We start from the raw sequence: 12,311 nt of genomic DNA on the forward strand, positions 1-12,311 counted from the left end.
GCGGTAGGTCAGTAGCCCTGTTCCTCATGGATCTGCGCATGCAAGCGGTTTGGGTCCGAGAGGGTAAGGCCCGCCAGGAACAGGTCTGCCTCTGCAGAACTGGGCCACAACGTCCGTTCAGCTTCTAACCTAGCTAACCATTTAAAGCGTGCTGTACTCTATTCTGCCCTGCAAGGGCAGCCCAATCTGACCGCACAACGGCCAGCTGGAAGGAAAAAGAAGGTGCAGGCTCAGGGGGATGGTTACACTGAGGATGCTACTGATGCACTGGCCCAAATCTGGCTCCATTACTGTCAAGGTATACTATTGTATGGTCCCTGTGCTGAGCGGTAGGCTGGGAGACCTGTGCCTCATGGAGCTGCGCGTGCAAACGTTTGGGTCCGAGAGGGTAAGGCTTGCCAGGAACAGGTCTGCTTCTGCAGAACTGGGCCACAACGTCTGTTCAGCTTCTAACCTAGCTAACCATTTACAGAGTACTGAACTCTATTCTGCCCTGCAAGGGCAGCCCAATCTGACCGCACAACGGCCAGCTGGAAGGAAAAAGAAGGTGCAGGCTCGGGGGGATGGTCCCACTGAGCATGCTACTGGTGCAATATCGCAAATCTGGCTCCATTACCGTCAATGTATACTATTGAATGGTCCCTGTGCCAAGCGGTAGGTCAGTAGCCCTGTTCCTCATGGAGCTGTGCGCGCAGACGGTTGGGTCCGAGAGGGTAAGGCTTGCCAGGAACAGGTCTGCCTCTGCAGAACTGGGCCACAACGTCCGTTCAGCTTCTAACCTAGCTACCATTTAAAGCGTGCTGTACTCTATTCTGCCCTGCAAGGGCAGCCCAATCTGACCGCACCGCGGCCAGCTGGAAGGAAAAAGAAGGTGCAGGCTCGGGGGGATGGTCCCACTGAGCATGCTACTGGTGCAATATCGCAAATCTGGCTCCATTACCGTCAATGTATACTATCCAATGGTCCCTGTGCTGAGCGGTAGGCTGGAAGACCTTTGCCTCATGGATCTGCGCATGCAAGCGGTTTGGGTCCGAGAGGGTAAGGCCCGCCAGGAACAGGTCTGCTTCTGCAGAACTGGGCCACAACGTCTGTTCAGCTTCTAACCTAGCTAACCATTTACAGAGTACTGAACTCTATTCTGCCCTGCAAGGGCAGCCCAATCTGACCGCACCGCGGCCAGCTGGAGGGAAAAAGAAGGTGCAGGCTCGGGGGGATGGTCCCACTGAGCATGCTACTGGTGCAATATCGCAAATCTGGCTCCATTACCGTCAATGTATACTATTGAATGGTCCCTGTGCCAAGCGGTAGGTCAGTAGCCCTGTTCCTCATGGAGCTGTGCGCGCAGACAGGTTGGGTCCGAGAGGGTAAGGCCCGCCAGGAACAGGTCTGCCTCTGCAGAACTGGGCCACAACGTCCGTTCAGCTTCTAACCTAGCTAACCATTTAAAGCGTGCTGTACTCTATTCTGCCCTGCAAGGGCAGCCCAATCTGACCGCACAAAGGCCAGCTGGAAGGAAAAAGAAGGTGCAGGCTCGGGGGGATGGTTACACTGAGGATGCTACTGATGCACTGGCCCAAATCTGGCTCCTTTACTGTCAAGGTATACTATTGTATGGTCCCTGTGCTGAGCGGTAGGCTGGGAGACCTGTGCCTCATGGAGCTGCGCGTGCAAACGTTTGGGTCCGAGAGGGTAAGGCCCGCCAGGAACAGGTCTGCCTCTGCAGAACTGGGCCACAACGTCCGTTCAGCTTCTAACCTAGCTAACCATTTAAAGCGTGCTGTACTCTATTCTGCCCTGCAAGGGCAGCCCAATCTGACCGCACAACAGCCAGCTGGAAGGAAAAAGAAGGTGCAGGCTCGGGGGGATGGTCCCACTGAGCATGCTACTGGTGCAATATCGCAAATCTGGCTCCATTACTGTCAAGGTATACTATTGTATGGTCCCTGTGCTGAGCGGTAGGCTGGGAGACCTGTGCCTCATGGAGCTGCGCGTGCAAACGTTTGGGTCCGAGAGGGTAAGGCTTGCCAGGAACAGGTCTGCTTCTGCAGAACTGGGCCACAACGTCTGTTCAGCTTCTAACCTAGCTAACCATTTACAGAGTACTGAACTCTATTCTGCCCTGCAAGGGCAGCCCAATCTGACCGCACCGCGGCCAGCTGGAGGGAAAAAGAAGGTGCAGGCTCGGGGGGATGGTCCCACTGAGCATGCTACTGGTGCAATATCGCAAATCTGGCTCCATTACCGTCAATGTATACTATTGAATGGTCCCTGTGCCAAGCGGTAGGTCAGTAGCCCTGTTCCTCATGGAGCTGTGCGCGCAGACAGGTTGGGTCCGAGAGGGTAAGGCCCGCCAGGAACAGGTCTGCCTCTGCAGAACTGGGCCACAACGTCCGTTCAGCTTCTAACCTAGCTAACCATTTGAAGCGTGCTGTACTCTATTCTGCCCTGGAAGGGCAGCCCAATCTGACCGCACAACGGCCAGCTGGAAGGAAAAAGAAGGTGCAGGCTCGGGGGGATGGTTACACTGAGGATGCTACTGATGCACTGGCCCAAATCTGGCTCCATTACTGTCAAGGTATACTATTGTATGGTCCCTGTGCTGAGCGGTAGGCTGGGAGACCTGTGCCTCATGGAGCTGCGCGTGCAAACGTTTGGGTCCGAGAGGGTAAGGCCCGCCAGGAACAGGTCTGCCTCTGCAGAACTGGGCCACAACGTCCGTTCAGCTTCTAACCTAGCTAACCATTTAAAGCGTGCTGTACTCTATTCTGCCCTGCAAGGGCAGCCCAATCTGACCGCACAACGGCCAGCTGGAAGGAAAAAGAAGGTGCAGGCTCGGGGGGATGGTCCCACTGAGCATGCTACTGGTGCAATATCGCAAATCTGGCTCCATTACTGTCAAGGTATACTATTGTATGGTCCCTGTGCTGAGCGGTAGGCTGGGAGACCTGTGCCTCATGGAGCTGCGCGTGCAAACGTTTGGGTCCGAGAGGGTAAGGCTTGCCAGGAACAGGTCTGCTTCTGCAGAACTGGGCCACAACGTCTGTTCAGCTTCTAACCTAGCTAACCATTTACAGAGTACTGAACTCTATTCTGCCCTGCAAGGGCAGCCCAATCTGACCGCACCGCGGCCAGCTGGAGGGAAAAAGAAGGTGCAGGCTCGGGGGGATGGTCCCACTGAGCATGCTACTGATGCACTGGCCCAAATCTGGCCCCATTACCGTCAATGTATACTATTGTATGGTCCCTGCGCCAAGCGGTAGGTCAGTAGCCCTGTTCCTCATGGAGCTGTGCGCGCAGACAGGTTGGGTCCGGGAGGGTAAGGCCCGCCAGGAACAGGTCTGCCTCTGCAGAACTGGGCCACAACGTCCGTTCAGCTTCTAACCTAGCTAACCATTTAAAGCGTGCTGTACTCTATTCTGCCCTGCAAGGGCAGCCCAATCTGACCGCACAACGGCCAGCTGGAAGGAAAAAGAAGGTGCAGGCTCGGGGGGATGGTTACACTGAGGATGCTACTGATGCACTGGCCCAAATCTGGCTCCATTACTGTCAAGGTATACTATTGTATGGTCCCTGTGCTGAGCGGTAGGCTGGGAGACCTGTGCCTCATGGAGCTGCGCGTGCAAACGTTTGGGTCCGAGAGGGTAAGGCCCGCCAGGAACAGGTCTGCTTCTGCAGAACTGGGCCACAACGTCTGTTCAGCTTCTAACCTAGCTAACCATTTACAGAGTACTGAACTCTATTCTGCCCTGCAAGGGCAGCCCAATCTGACCGCACCGCGGCCAGCTGGAGGGAAAAAGAAGGTGCAGGCTCGGGGGGATGGTCCCACTGAGCATGCTACTGGTGCAATATCGCAAATCTGGCTCCATTACCGTCAATGTATACTATCCAATGGTCCCTGTGCTGAGCGGTAGGCTGGAAGACCTTTGCCTCATGGATCTGCGCATGCAAACGGTTTGGGTCCGAGAGGGTAAGGCCCGCCAGGAACAGGTCTGCCTCTGCAGAACTGGGCCACAATGTCCGTTCAGCTTCTAGCCTAGCTAACCATTTAAAGCGTGCTGTGCTCTATTCTGCCCTGCAAGGGCAGCCCAATCTGACCGCACAACGGCCAGCTGGAAGGAAAAAGAAGGTGCAGGCTCGGGGGGATGGTTACACTGAGGATGCTACTGATGCACTGGCCCAAATCTGGCTCCATTACTGTCAAGGTATACTATTGTATGGTCCCTGTGCTGAGCGGTAGGCTGGGAGACCTGTGCCTCATGGAGCTGCGCGTGCAAACGTTTGGGTCTGAGAGGGTAAGGCTTGCCAGGAACAGGTCTGCTTCTGCAGAACTGGGCCACAACGTCTGTTCAGCTTCTAACCTAGCTAACCATTTACAGAGTACTGAACTCTATTCTGCCCTGCAAGGGCAGCCCAATCTGACCGCACCACGGCCAGCTGGAAGGAAAAAGAAGGTGCAGGCTCGGGGGGATGGTTACACTGAGGATGCTCCTGATACAATATCGCAAATCTGGCTCCATTACCGTCAATGTATACTATTGAATGGTCCCTGTGCCAAGCGGTAGGTCAGTAGCCCTGTTCCTCATGGAGCTGTGCGCGCAGACAGGTTGGGTCCGAGAGGGTCCGAGAGGGTAAGGCTTGCCAGGAACAGGTCTGTCTGCCTCTGCAGAACTGGGCCACAACGTCCGTTCAGCTTCTAACCTAGCTAACCATTTAAAGCGTGCTGTACTCTATTCTGCCCTGCAAGGGCAGCCCAATCTGACTGCACAACGGCCAGCTGGAAGGAAAAAGAAGGTGCAGGCTTGGGGGGATGGTTACACTGAGGATGCTACTGATGCACTGGCCCAAATCTGGCTCCATTACTGTCAAGGTATACCATTGTATGGTCCCTGTGCTGAGCGGTAGGCTGGGAGACCTGTGCCTCATGGAGCTGCGCGTGCAAACGTTTGGGTCCGAGAGGGTAAGGCTTGCCAGGAACAGGTCTGCTTCTGCAGAACTGGGCCACAACGTCTGTTCAGCTTCTAACCTAGCTAACCATTCACAGAGTACTGAACTCTATTCTGCCCTGCAAGGGCAGCCCAATCTGACTGCACCACGGCCAGCTGGAAGGAAAAAGAAGGTGCAGGCTCGGGGGGATGGTCCCACTGAGCATGCTCCTGATACAATATCGCAAATCTGGCTCCATTACCGTCAATGTATACTATTGAATGGTCCCTGTGCCAAGCGGTAGGTCAGTAGCCCTGTTCCTCATGGAGCTGTGCGCGCAGACAGGTTGGGTCCGAGAGGGTCCGAGAGGGTAAGGCTTGCCAGGAGCAGGTCTGCCTCTGCTGAACTGGGCCACAACGTCCGTTCAGCTTCTAACCTAGCTAACCATTTACAGCGTGCTGTACTCTATTCTGCCCTGCAAGGGCAGCCCAATCTGACCGCACCGCGGCCAGCTGGAAGGAAAAAGAAGGTGCAGGCTCGGGGGGATGGTCCCACTGAGCATGCTACTGGTGCAATATCGCAAATCCGGCTCCATTACCGTCAATGTATACTATCCAATGGTCCCTGTGCTGAGCGGTAGGCTGCAAGACCTTTGCCTCATGGATCTGCGCATGCAAACGGTTTGGGTCCGAGAGGGTAAGGCTTGCCAGGAGCAGGTCTGCCTCTGCAGAACTGGGCCACAACGTCTGTTCAGCTTCTAACCTAGCAAACCATTTAAAGCGTACTGTACTCTATCCTGCCCTGCAAGGGCAGCCCAATCTGACCGCACCACGGCCAGCTGGAAGGAAAAAGAAGGTGCAGGCTCGGGGGGATGGTCCCACTGAGCATGCTACTGGTGCAATATCGCAAATCTGGCTCCATTACCGTCAATGTATACTATCCAATGGTCCCTGTGCTGAGCCGTAGGCTGGAAGACCTTTGCCTCATGGATCTGCGCATGCAAACGGTTTGGGTCCGAGAGGGTAAGGCTTGCCAGGAACAGGTCTGCTTCTGCAGAACTGGGCCACAACGTCTGTTCAGCTTCTACCCTAGCTAACCATTTACAGAGTACTGAAGTCTATTCTGCCCTGCAAGGGCAGCCCAATCTGACCGCACAACGGCCAGCTGGAAGGAAAAAGAAGGTGCAGGCTCGGGGGGATGGTCCCACTGAGCATGCTACTGGTGCAATATCGCAAATCTGGCTCCATTACCGTCAATGTATACTATTGAATGGTCCCTGTGCCAAGCGGTAGGTCAGTAGCCCTGTTCCTCATGGAGCTGTGCGCGCAGACAGGTTGGGTCCGAGAGGGTCCGAGAGGGTAAGGCTTGCCAGGAACAGGTCTGTCTGCCTCTGCAGAACTGGGCCACAACGTCCGTTCAGCTTCTAACCTAGCTAACCATTTAAAGCGTGCTGTACTCTATTCTGCCCTGCAAGGGCAGCCCAATCTGACTGCACAACGGCCAGCTGGAAGGAAAAAGAAGGTGCAGGCTTGGGGGGATGGTTACACTGAGGATGCTACTGATGCACTGGCCCAAATCTGGCTCCATTACCGTCAATGTATACTATTGAATGGTCCCTGTGCCAAGCGGTAGGTCAGTAGCCCTGTTCCTCATGGAGCTGTGCGCGCAGACAGGTTGGGTCCGAGAGGGTCCGAGAGGGTAAGGCCCGCCAGGAACAGGTCTGCCTCTGCAGAACTGGGCCACAACGTCCGTTCAGCTTCTAACCTAGCTAACCATTTAACGCGTGCTGTACTCTATTCTGCCCTGCAAGGGCAGCCCAATCTGACCGCACAACGGCCAGCTGGAAGGAAAAAGAAGGTGCAGGCTCGGAGGGATGGTCCCACTGAGCATGCTCCTGGTGAAATATCGCAAATCTGGCTCCATTACCGTCAATGTATACTATCCAATGGTCCCTGTGCTGAGCGGTAGGCTGGAAGACCTTTGCCTCATGGATCTGCGCATGCAAACGGTTTGGGTCCGAGAGGGTAAGGCTTGCCAGGAACAGGTCTGCTTCTGCAGAACTGGGCCACAACGTCTGTTCAGCTTCTAACCTAGCTAACCATTTACAGAATACTGAACTCTATTCTGCCCTGCAAGGGCAGCCCAATCTGACCGCACAGCGGCCAGCTGGAAGGAAAAAGAAGGTGCAGGCTCGGGGGGATGGTCCCACTGAGCATGCTCCTGATGCAATATCGCAACTCTGGCTCCATTACCGTCAATGTATACTATTGAATGGTCCCTGTGCCAAGCGGTAGGTCAGTAGCCCTGTTCCTCATGGAGCTGTGCGCGCAGACAGGTTGGGTCCGAGAGGGTAAGGCTTGCCAGGAACAGGTCTGCCTCTGCAGAACTGGGCCACAACGTCCGTTCAGCTTCTAACCTAGCTAACCATTTAAAGCGTGCTGTACTCTATTCTGCCCTGCAAGGGCAGCCCAATCTGACCGCACCGCGGCCAGCTGGAAGGAAAAAGAAGGTGCAGGCTCGGGGGGATGGTCCCACTGAGCATGCTACTGGTGCAATATCGAAAATCTGGCTCCATTACCGTCAATGTATACTTTCCAATGGTCCCTGTGCTGAGCGGTAGGCTGGAAGACCTTTGCCTCATGGATCTGCGCATGCAAACGGTTTGGGTCCGAGAGGGTAAGGCCCGCCAGGAACAGGTCTGCCTCTGCAGAACTGGGCCACAACGTCCGTTCAGCTTCTAACCTAGCTAACCATTTGAAGCGTGCTGTACTCTATTCTGCCCTGGAAGGGCAGCCCAATCTGACCGCACAACGGCCAGCTGGAAGGAAAAAGAAGGTGCAGGCTCGGGGGGATGGTTACACTGAGGATGCTACTGATGCACTGGCCCAAATCTGGCTCCATTACTGTCAAGGTATACTATTGTATGGTCCCTGTGCTGAGCGGTAGGCTGGGAGACCTGTGCCTCATGGAGCTGCGCGTGCAAACGTTTGGGTCCGAGAGGGTAAGGCTTGCCAGGAACAGGTCTGCTTCTGCAGAACTGGGCCACAACGTCTGTTCAGCTTCTAACCTAGCTAACCATTTACAGAGTACTGAACTCTATTCTGCCCTGCAAGGGCAGCCCAATCTGACCGCACCGCGGCCAGCTGGAGGGAAAAAGAAGGTGCAGGCTCAGGGGGATGGTCCCACTGAGCATGCTACTGGTGCAATATCGCAAATCTGGCTCCATTACCGTCAATGTATACTATCCAATGGTCCCTGTGCCAAGCGGTAGGTCAGTAGCCCTGTTCCTCATGGAGCTGTGCGCGCAGACAGGTTGGGTCCGAGAGGGTAAGGCCCGCCAGGAACAGGTCTGCCTCTGCAGAACTGGGCCACAACGTCCGTTCAGCTTCTAACCTAGCTAACCATTTAAAGCGTGCTGTACTCTATTCTGCCCTGCAAGGGCAGCCCAATCTGACCGCACCGCGGCCAGCTGGAAGGAAAAAGAAGGTGCAGGCTCAGGGGGATGGTCCCACTGAGCATGCTACTGGTGCAATATCGCAAATCTGGCTCCATTACCGTCAATGTATACTATTGAATGGTCCCTGTGCCCAGCGGTAGGTCAGTAGCCCTGTTCCTCATGGAGCTGTGCGCGCAGACAGGTTGGGTCCGAGAGGGTAAGGCCCGCCAGGAACAGGTCTGCCTCTGCAGAACTGGGCCACAACGTCCGTTCAGCTTCTAACCTAGCTAACCATTTAATGCGTGCTGTGCTCTATTCTGCCCTGCAAGGGCAGCCCAATCTGACCGCACAACGGCCAGCTGGAAGGAAAAAGAAGGTGCAGGCTCAGGGGGATGGTTACACTGAGGATGCTACTGATGCACTGGCCCAAATCTGGCTCCATTACTGTCAAGGTATACTATTGTATGGTCCCTGTGCTGAGCGGTAGGCTGGGAGACCTGTGCCTCATGGAGCTGCGCGTGCAAACGTTTGGGTCCGAGAGGGTAAGGCTTGCCAGGAACAGGTCTGCTTCTGCAGAACTGGGCCACAACGTCTGTTCAGCTTCTAACCTAGCTAACCATTTACAGAGTACTGAACTCTATTCTGCCCTGCAAGGGCAGCCCAATCTGACCGCACAACGGCCAGCTGGAAGGAAAAAGAAGGTGCAGGCTCGGGGGGATGGTCCCACTGAGCATGCTACTGGTGCAATATCGCAAATCTGGCTCCATTACCGTCAATGTATACTATCCAATGGTCCCTGTGCTGAGCGGTAGGCTGGAAGACCTTTGCCTCATGGATCTGCGCATGCAAACGGTTTGGGTCCGAGAGGGTAAGGCTTGCCAGGAACAGGTCTGCTTCTGCAGAACTGGGCCACAACGTCTGTTCAGCTTCTAACCTAGCTAACCATTTACAGAGTACTGAACTCTATTCTGCCCTGCAAGGGCAGCCCAATCTGACCGCACCGCGGCCAGCTGGAAGGAAAAAGAAGGTGCAGGCTCGGGGGGATGGTCCCACTGAGCATGCTACTGGTGCAATATCGCAAATCTGGCTCCATTACCGTCAATGTATACTATCCAATGGTCCCTGTGCTGAGCGGTAGGCTGGAAGACCTTTGCCTCATGGATCTGCGCATGCAAACGGTTTGGGTCCGAGAGGGTAAGGCCCGCCAGGAACAGGTCTGCCTCTGCAGAACTGGGCCACAACGTCCGTTCAGCTTGTAACCTAGCTAACCATTTAAAGCGTGCTGTGCTCTATTCTGCCCTGCAAGGGCAGCCCAATCTGACCGCACACCGGCCAGCTGGAAGGAAAAAGAAGGTGCAGGCTCAGGGGGATGGTTACACTGAGGATGCTACTGATGCACTGGCCCAAATCTGGCTCCATTACTGTCAAGGTATACTATTGTATGGTCCCTGTGCTGAGCGGTAGGCTGGCAGACCTGTGCCTCATGGAGCTGCGCGTGCAAACGTTTGGGTCCGAGAGGGTAAGGCTTGCCAGGAACAGGTCTGCTTCTGCAGAACTGGGCCACAACGTCTGTTCAGCTTCTAACCTAGCTAACCATTTACAGAGTACTGAACTCTATTCTGCCCTGCAAGAGCAGCCCAATCTGACCGCACAACGGCCAGCTGGAAGGAAAAAGAAAGGTGCAGGCTCGGGGGGATGGTCCCACTGAGCATGCTCCTGATACAATATCGCAAATCTGGCTCCATTACCGTCAATGTATACTATTGAATGGTCCCTGTGCTGAGCGGTAGGTCAGTAGCCCTGTTCCTCATGGAGCTGTGCGCGCAGACAGGTTGGGTCCGGGAGGGTCCGAGAGGGTAAGGCTTGCCAGGAACAGGTCTGCCTCTGCAACACTGGGCCACAACGTCCGTTCAGCTTCTAACCTAGCTAACCATTTAAAGCGTGCTGTACTCTATTCTGCCTTGCAAGGGCAGCCCAATCTGACCGCACAACGGCCAGCTGGAAGGAAAAAGAAGGTGCAGGCTCGGGGGGATGGTCCCACTGAGCATGCTACTGGTGCAATATCGCAAATCTGGCTCCATTACCGTCAATGTATACTATCCAATGGTCCCTGTGCTGAGCGGTAGGCTGGAAGACCTTTGCCTCATGGATCTGCGCGTGCAAACGGTTTGGGTCCGAGAGGGTAAGGCTTGCCAGGAACAGGTCTGCTTCTGCAGAACTGGGCCACAACGTCTGTTCAGCTTCTAACCTAGCTAACCATTTACAGAGTACTGAACTCTATTCTGCCCTGCAAGGGCAGCCCAATCTGACCGCACCGCGGCCAGCTGGAAGGAAAAAGAAGGTGCAGGCTCGGGGGGATGGTCCCACTGAGCATGCTACTGGTGCAATATCGCAAATCTGGCTCCATTACCGTCAATGTATACTATCCAATGGTCCCTGTGCTGAGCGGTAGGCTGGAAGACCTTTGCCTCATGGATCTGCGCATGCAAACGGTTTGGGTCCGAGAGGGTAAGGCCCGCCAGGAACAGGTCTGCCTCTGCAGAACTGGGCCACAACGTCCGTTCAGCTTGTAACCTAGCTAACCATTTAAAGCGTGCTGTGCTCTATTCTGCCCTGCAAGGGCAGCCCAACCTGACCGCACAACGGCCAGCTGGAAGGAAAAAGAAGGTGCAGGCTCGGGGGGATGGTTACACTGAGGATGCTACTGATGCACTGGCCCAAATCTGGCTCCATTACTGTCAAGGTATACTATTGTATGGTCCCTGTGCTGAGCGGTAGGCTGGAAGACCTGTGCCTCATGGAGCTGCGCGTGCAAACGTTTGGGTCCGAGAGGGTAAGGCTTGCCAGGCACAGGTCTGCCTCTGCAGAACTGGGCCACAACGTCCGTTCAGCTTCTAACCTAGCTAACCATTTAAAGCGTGCTGTACTCTATTCTGCCCGGCAAGGGCAGCCCAATCTGACCGCACAACGGCCAGCTGGAAGGAAAAAGAACGTGCAGGCTCGGGGGGATGGTTACACTGAGGATGCTACTGATGCACTGGCCCAAATCTGGCTCCATTACTGTCAAGGTATACTATTGTATGGTCCCTGTGCTGAGCGGTAGGCTGGGAGACCTGTGCCTCATGGAGCTGCGCGTGCAAACGTTTGGGTCCGAGAGGGTAAGGCTTGCCAGGAACAGGTCTGCTTCTGCAGAACTGGGCCACAACGTCTGTTCAGCTTCTAACCTAGCTAACCATTTACAGAGTACTGAACTCTATTCTGCCCCGCAAGGGCAGCCCAATCTGACCGCACCACGGCCAGCTGGAAGGAAAAAGAAGGTGCAGGCTCGGGGGGATGGTCCCACTGAGCATGCTACTGGTGCAATATCGCAAATCTGGCTCCATTACCGTCAATGTATACTATCCAATGGTCCCTGTGCTGAGCGGTAGGCTGGAAGACCTTTGCCTCATGGATCTGCGCATGCGAACGGTTTGGGTCCGAGAGGGTAAGGCCCGCCAGGAACAGGTCTGCCTCTGCAGAACTGGGCCACAACGTCCGTTCAGCTTCTAACCTAGCTAACCATTTAAAGCGTGCTGTACTCTATTCTGCCCGGCAAGGGCAGCCCAATCTGACCGCACAACGGCCAGCTGGAAGGAAAAAGAACGTGCAGGCTCGGGGGGATGGTTACACTGAGGATGCTACTGATGCACTCGCCCAAATCTGGCTCCATTACTGTCAAGGTATACTATTGTATGGTCCCTGTGCTGAGCGGTAGGCTGGGAGACCTGTGCCTCATGGAGCTGCGCGTGCAAACGTTTGGGTCCGAGAGGGTAAGGCCCGCCAGGAACAGGTCTGCCTCTGCAGAACTGGGCCACAACGTCCGTTCAGCTTCTAACCTAGCTAACCATTTAAAGCGTGCTGTACTCTATTCTGCCCGGCAAGGGCAGCCCAATCTGACCGCACAACGGCCAGC

Source organism: Rhodotorula graminis (assembly GCF_001329695.1).
Source record: "Rhodotorula graminis WP1 unplaced genomic scaffold RHOBAscaffold_8, whole genome shotgun sequence".
NCBI lineage: Eukaryota > Fungi > Basidiomycota > Microbotryomycetes > Sporidiobolales > Sporidiobolaceae > Rhodotorula > Rhodotorula graminis.